The 6,000-nt window shown below is 38.9% G+C and overlaps 1 protein-coding gene across 1 annotated transcript in view; it reads right to left on the bottom strand.

The window, feature by feature from the left end:
* The window catches only part of LOC140597342 (rho GTPase-activating protein 20-like), a 43,742-nt gene extending 37,963 nt beyond the window's left edge, over positions 1–5,779 (bottom strand). Inside the window, exons 1-2 of the mRNA XM_072745559.1 lie at positions 5,177–5,779; positions 4,982–5,096 (exon numbers count right to left, since the gene is read on the bottom strand). The gene's annotated coding sequence lies outside the window, so the exon portion shown is untranslated. The remainder of the gene's footprint in view (positions 1–4,981; positions 5,097–5,176) is intronic.
* Positions 5,780–6,000: the final 221 nt, after the last annotated feature.

The raw sequence follows: 6,000 nt of genomic DNA on the forward strand, positions 1-6,000 counted from the left end.
CTGATGGCGAGTGATGCAGAGCATTTTCTCATGTGCTTGTTGGCCATGTCTATGTCTTCCTCTGTGAGAATTCTCAGGTTGTACTACAAAGCTGTGGTCATCAAGACAGTGTGGTACTGGCACAAAAACAGACACATAGATCAATGGAACAGAATAGAGAATCTAGAAGTGGACCCTCAACTTTATGGTCAACTAATATTCGATAAAGGAGGAAAGACTATCCACTGGAAGAAAGACAGTCTCTTCAATTAATGGTGCTGGGAAAATTGGACATCCACAAGCAGAAGAATGAAACTAGACCAATCTCTTGTACCATACACAAAGATAAACTCAAAATGAATGAAAGATCTAAATGTGAGACAAGATTCCATCAAAATCCTAGAGGAGAACACAGGCAACACCCTTTTTGAACTCGGCCACAGTGGCTTCTTGCAAGATACATCCACGAAGGCAAAAGAAACAAAAGCAGAAATGAACTGTTGGGACTTCATCAAGATAAGAAGCTTTTGCACAGCAAAGGATACAGTCAACAAAACTAAAAGACAACCTACAGAGTGGGAGAAGATATTTGCAAATGACGTATCAGATAATGACAGGAAATTTGCATCAGCTCTCAATGTGGGTAGGAGACTCCTGATACTTTACAGAACGAGATCTTAGGTTTTAGACAGGCTGGGAGTAAGAGTCAGGACTGTGAAAGTCTAATGATTCCCCTCCTAATGTCCAGTGGTTCACATCTCTTTGATAGATACCAGGCTATGAATTTGTGGCTAAACATTTCCACTGCCTTCTAAGCTTGATACCCATCCTGGATCAGTATTATGAGTAATTTCTATCCTGATTCTGGCACTCTGGATTTTCTACTACCACTAATTGATCTCTATAAAGAGGGAAAAAAGGGAAGCCCAGGCCTTGGCAGTTAAGTGTTCACGCCGCTACCCTTTGCTGCCCTCTACTGACCATATCTGGAAATTACTTTTAACCTTCCAAGTCCTTGTCCCAAAGGAGATAGAGATACTGCAGTGAGTGAAACCAGGCACACAAAATTTGAGATGCATCAAAAAACTAAGTAAAGAAGATATGATATTTTAATGTAATATTTTTAGAAGTCAATTTTCAAAAAATACATGATGAACAAAATACCGAAATGTACCCTAAAACAGTACTACTAGCTTATATGTACAAAGACCCTGCCATCCATTTTTCATTCAAGAAAAAGGTCTAATACCACAGTGGAAAATCATGCTACCAGCGCTGATGAACCTTTTTCATCACTCGCATATTTGGGAAAAAGACCCAGAAAATTTAGAATAAACAAAAAAAAAAAAAAAAAGGTGCAAGTGGAAGAGATATTAGTAGACTCCTGAGGAAAACAAGAGAACGGAAAAAAAAATTAAGAAAACAAAACCAACAAACATCTTTAGAGTCAAGAAGCCAAAAAAGAGGTGGCTACAAAATAAGAACAAAGGCAGATAAATATTTCTTGTATATTAAAGGTATCATCGACCAAACTGAATAGAAAGTCTTGAAGATTGAGTTCAAGGAATCCTATTTGACCTTGACACTTGGAACATTCATCTTTCAGTTTGCCTGACCTAAGGTTACCCTTTTTTTTCCTCAATAACTAGACCTATTTAGTCCTTCAGTAAGGAGAAAATTAATCATTGGAATAACAGAAAAGCTATTTTAATTGGTAGAATCAACATACAAACAAAGCTTGGAAGACAACAAGTGTAAAAGAGAATCTAATATTAACACTGATAATATGAAATACTGGAAGTCTGAATATTAAAGCAGCAGAGAGATATGGAAGATAATGTCACAGATTTTTCTCACCTATTTATTTATATAGCAAGAAATCAATTATATACTGTGTAAAATTGATGTAACAAAATAGAGTTTAAATATACTATTTAAAATGATAATCACCAGAAATATCAAAGCAATGTAACTGGAAAAGTGTAGACATGGATGGATCAAAGAAATAAGTTTCTCATCTTCCAATAGATGCTATCTAAGGTTGATAAACAAGATAAAAGGAGAAATCAAGTATTAACACATATTTCAGAGGTACTGTGATAACCACCAGGAGAACAGAAAATACTTAAAAACAGGGAGCTGGAAATGAGTTGGGGAACAAGTTCAGGCTGAGAATTTACTTTTCCCTGGTATCATTCTCTACTGCTTGATTTTTAAAGCATGTGTATGTATTAATTTTAAGTTTAAAAGTTAGAAGAAACAAAACCAACTCGACTTTTTGCAGCTGCAGCTCTTGGCACCACTTCCTTCCCATCTGCAATCTCTCTCCTTACCCCAGTAGTCCAATCCAATGGAGGCAGGAGGGAATAAGAGACTAGAAAAGTTCCTGTCCTGGGGATCCCTGGGTGGCGCAGTGGTTTAGCACCTGCCATTGGCCCTGGGCATGATCCTGGAGACCTGGGATCGAGTCCCACGTCGGGCTCCCAGTGCACGGAGCCTGCTTCTCCCTCTGCCTGTGTCTGCCTCTCTCTCTCTCTCTCTCTCTCTCTATCATAAATAAATAAAAAATTTTTAAAAGCTTCTAAAAAAAGTTTCTGTCCTGAATTTAAGTTTTTTGGAATATTTTTGTTTTGTGCTTGGGTTCTATCTTTTCAATGTGCAACTCTTTGGAATACTAACTTTTGACTACTTTAATCTGTGATATCTAGATCCTCTTTAAAGTTTTGCTAAACTTTGTTATCTTTCTTTTACTTCTTGACAAAAGACTAATCTTGACTCATTGCCTCTTACTGTGATTACAGTATTTTATTTTCTTAGAATCTTGATTCTGTCCAACTACTGCTTTGCCTGGCCCAACTCAACCTGCCTAGGTAGGAATGAAACGTCTATGGACGAGAGATGACAATTATCATTTTCAGAATAAATAAAACTTCATATACTAGTAAAACATAGCACTAAGGGAGTAGGGTGATGTTCTTTATCCCATTCCTCATGCATTTTAAGAGGAGAGTGTACTTCCCTGTCCTAGAGAGAACAGACTTGGGAGAATGTGGGAGGAGAAATTCTCTCTAGACTTGTGGTCTCACAATCTTGTACCAAAGTAGCCAAAACATGAGACACAAGACACAAGGAAATGAAGAAACCAGAATACCTATCTACATTTTTGAAGAAGGCAATAATGTCTCAAATGTCACTCTCTGAGAGAAAGTAGGTAATATATATGGGAGACCACTGCACACATCACCAAAACAAAACAACAGCAAAAGCAAAGGAATACCTATATTAAACATGGGGAAGCACAACTATTGATGGGCACTTTCTGCTCAGTCATACAGATTCACAGGCCGTGGATTCAGTGCTGGTGCAGCTGGCTCGCTTGCCACCGGACCTAGACCAGGTCCTCGCTGTCTCCAGCATAGGTGCTACTAAGTTATCTGCTGTGCTCCGATAGCAGTATCAGATGACATTACATAGTCACTTAATTGGTGTACCACAGTTTTGTTTGTGACAACTTCTATAGTGGACAGTTTCTTTTGTGACTGCTGACCCCTTGGAGACTAGAACTAATTAGAGATTTGAAGCAACTTTGAAGAGGCTGAAGAAGCTATACTCATTCCTGTGAAATCCCAGGACACAGCTGCAGCTATAGGAACCTCGGCTCTAAGTAAAAGCCTCTGGCTTACACTGAGCCAATTGTATAAAATGGAGAGTGAGAGCATTTGGACTTTAAATAAAAGCTCCATGAGCTTTTCCTTGCAAGGGGATTTAGTTTGTGGGGAAGTTGAGTAACAAAAATCAGTTTCATATTGTTCAAATTTGGGACATTTTCATATTGATATAGTTCTCTGTATTCATTTCATAAAGTCTGGTGAGCTATTTTGGACAACATGACTGGGCATAATTAGTGATAAAAGAAATAGAATTAGAGAGTGAACTTTCAGCTTAGTACTATCTGACTCATGGTGCTAGTCTTTTATGGGCAAAAAGCAAAATGCCCTTCAAGAAGTCCCAGAAGGACTCTGTGTAGGGAGAAGCAGACATGGGGTCTGTGTGAGCACAGCAGCACTGTGAGCATGCACCACTCGGCTGAGAGGGACAGCTGCCTGGTCCCCTTCTGATGCCTGAGTACAAAGGGTTATGACATTGTTTCTCAGCCTTCCATCATGCGTACACCGCCTTCATGACTTTTCTACAAATACATGTTTTTAAGTATTCAGCATGGACTTTACAATCTTTGCTCAGGGTAATATGTGTTAAAACATGTTAGGAAAAAAAAAACAGGTATCTTTCTGACTACAGATGAAAATGCATACATAATTAATAAAACTGAAAAAAAAATGCCTGGGAGTATGCTACTTAAAACAACTCACATGATGCCAGTGGAATCCACAATGTAATATATTTAAAAAATTAAAAAGCTGGCAAGCATTAGGAGGGATGCGTGTTATTCCCCTCTTCAGGATTCGACTCCAATCCTGATGACACAACATGGTGTTGGAGAAGAGATTTGGGGTCGCTCTCTTCACTTTCTCACACCATCCCAAGCAACGTAGAGCAGACCTTTTTAAGACCTATAGAAGCTGTGTAGAGCTTTTGTACTTAAAGAGTTTCTTGGTCCCCTATTGGAGTGGGCTTGAGTGAGGACAACTGCAGTTGTCTGGCCATCCCATGGCTTGTTTATGGAGATGCAGTAGCAAACCCTGTTTTTGCATGACGTCTAAGCCTCTACCCAGCTTTACTAGGGAACCCTATAATTTGGATGATAACATACATTTCAATTGCCTGCTGTGTCCCCTTTCTCGAACTGGTTCCAACCCGTAAAGAAGCCCAAATTCCAACACAGCATGTAGTTACATAAACAAGTGAAAGAATGAGAGAAGAAAACATTGATGGAAGAAAATGCATGCTGCTATTATACAGCAAAAATACTATGTATATATAAACATTTAATGATAGCTTATTTTGAAAAAGTGTTTTTTAAAAAATGAATGCAACTCAATACTCAAATAGTGTTGAGTTCTCCTTCCCCAACTTGCAGGTACAGTCATGTAGTATTCCAGTCTTTCTGGCTGAGTCCCTGCAGCTGGAGCAGGGCACCTTCCGCTGTTGCCGAGTTTCTGAAAAACAGTGAGAAAGAATATTAGTTTAGGGTCAGGCCTGGGGCTAGATCCTGGATATCTGAAGTTCAGCAAATTACCTGGCCTTCCTGAGTCTCAGGTTTTATACGTGTAAAATGGGAATAACCCCTCTAGATTTGCTGTGAGGATTAAGTAATAATGCATGTGAGTCAGTGACACTGCCGTTCAGAAAGAAATTCAGATCCATGTCTAGGTATCCACTGGGTATGTCCATAACTAGATAGTTTTGGAAGAGGTTTGAGATCTTTCCCTTGCATGGATAGTGGAGTATGTGTGGTCGTGCCTATAATCAGAGGCTTTTGTTAGCACAGATAAAATGCCAAAACAATAAAGATTTTGATGTCATGTGTTCCTTTGTGCAAACAAGCTTGCCTAGCAAAATGGTGCAGATAAACACAGATGAATGGAATTTATACAAATAAATGAAAATTATGTTTCTCTAGTATAAAAATAGATCAAATGGTAAGAGCACAAAAATAGGTGAAATGGTAACATAAACTGACTTTTGTAATCAGAGGGTCAACTCTTGACATTTTCCTCTCTAAGCTTTTTCTGATAGTTTTGTTGCTAAGGCTACCATGTTTTTTGCCAGATTGGAAGAGGATTGTCAACTCTAATGAAGATTAAGTAGATTTCCCAACGAGATTTTTTAAAAATAAGCATCAGTTAATGCTGCTGGCTTTCAAAGCCATATTCATGAAGAATGGAAAGATCTTTAAAGAGTTGCTCTTAGAGACTCCTAAATCTGGGAAACGAACAAGGGGTAGTGGAAGGGGAGGTGGGTGGGGGGATGGGGTGACAAGGGGATGGGCACTGAGGGGGACACTTGAAGGCATGAGGACTGGGTGTTATGCTCTATGTTGGCAAATTGAACTCCAGTAAA

This window comes from Vulpes vulpes, unplaced genomic scaffold (genome assembly GCF_048418805.1).
Source record: "Vulpes vulpes isolate BD-2025 unplaced genomic scaffold, VulVul3 u000000707, whole genome shotgun sequence".
Lineage (NCBI taxonomy): Eukaryota > Metazoa > Chordata > Mammalia > Carnivora > Canidae > Vulpes > Vulpes vulpes.